Raw genomic sequence first — 1,637 nt, forward strand, 5'->3', positions numbered from 1 at the left:
ATATATATATATATATATATATATATATATACATACACACATATATTCTTTCCTCCTTATATGCAATTACGCAATTCTTACGAGACAGACCCTTTCAATATTCACCTTCCAATAGCCAGTGTCACACACACTCGGTCTCCTAATATATCATGCTGCGCTAATATTCTTCAAAGAAAACTTAGATGGAGATTACGTATATGTGTGTGTATATGCATGCATGAATGCATGCATGGGTGTATAAGCATGTAACTATTTACGTATATACATGTACACACACGCGCCAACATTCACGCACACACACATACATGTATATAATTCTTGTGTGTATATTTGCCTGAAAACATACATACACACATAGATACCATGAGAGAATAGAAGTAAGAGGTAGGTGTATGCATGTGTGTGTGTTAGTGTGTACGTGTGTGTGTTAGTGTGTACGTGTGTGTGTTAGTGTGTACGTGTGTGTGTATGTGTGTACAAATAGGGAACAGCCATACAAATAATTTATATTAAAACCTGACTGTGTTGGAGTTAAAAGTTTTTATGGTTATAGTCTTCATACACACACACATACACACACACACACACACACACACACACATATATATACACACATACATACACGAGTACACAAATGGTTGTTTCTTCTGTTTCTTGTTTCTGTACCGCGGCTATAACATGTCATCATCTTGAAGAATTTTATCCGATCAAATCGACCCCTGTACTTGTCTTAAAGCCTTGTACTTATTTCAGCAACCGATATCAGATTATTGAAATCAGTGAACGAACAAAAGAATATATACATATGAATTATCAAAGAAACAATGTGTGGTGTGGTGAGCACATACGTGCAACACAATGGGGCAAAATAGTACACGAATACCAAAAGTAGAGTAAGGTACTGTTTTTTTGAAGCCTGTATTTGTCTGTATTTGTCCACCACTACTGCTTGACAATGGGTGTTGGTGTATTTATGTTCCTGTAACTTAGCGATTTGGCAAAAGTTTTAGGCTTAGATAAAATAAGTCGTGGGGTTGATTTATTCGACTATATATATATATATATATAAGAAAATGGATAAGAAAAGTATAATAGATGCTTGGTTCATTTTACTTGTATCACAATGGAAATGTAATGCAAAGAAAAAGAGATACCTATAAGAATAAGTATAAACGAAAACGGATCAAAAAAACAACCAAAAAATATCCGAAAAACATCCTACACATGTTTCAATCCGACAGTATGTTTGAATCATCAACATCCGAACGTTTCTCATCGCCCAATCCAAAAATCGAAGCCACAGTCGTACGATTATAAGTGAGACATCGTAAACATTATGCCATGCGCCTGCATATGCATACATGAAAAAATAATAAATGTGCCCTTTTAAAGCCTAGCCAGGCTCATGGGCCCGGTTTACCGGTTTCAATGACATGTGTTCCCCAGCTGGACGGGACACCAGTCCATCGCAGCGTTACTCATTTTTGCCAGCTGAGTGGACTGGAGCAACGTAAAATGAAGTGTTTTGCTCAAGAACACAATGCGTCGCCCGGTCCAGGAATCGAAACCACAATCTTACGATTATGATGCTGACACCCTAACCACTCAGCCACGCGCCTCCACAAGTATTTCGTAAA

The sequence above is a fragment of the Octopus bimaculoides genome, chromosome 9 (assembly GCF_001194135.2).
Source record: "Octopus bimaculoides isolate UCB-OBI-ISO-001 chromosome 9, ASM119413v2, whole genome shotgun sequence".
Lineage (NCBI taxonomy): Eukaryota > Metazoa > Mollusca > Cephalopoda > Octopoda > Octopodidae > Octopus > Octopus bimaculoides.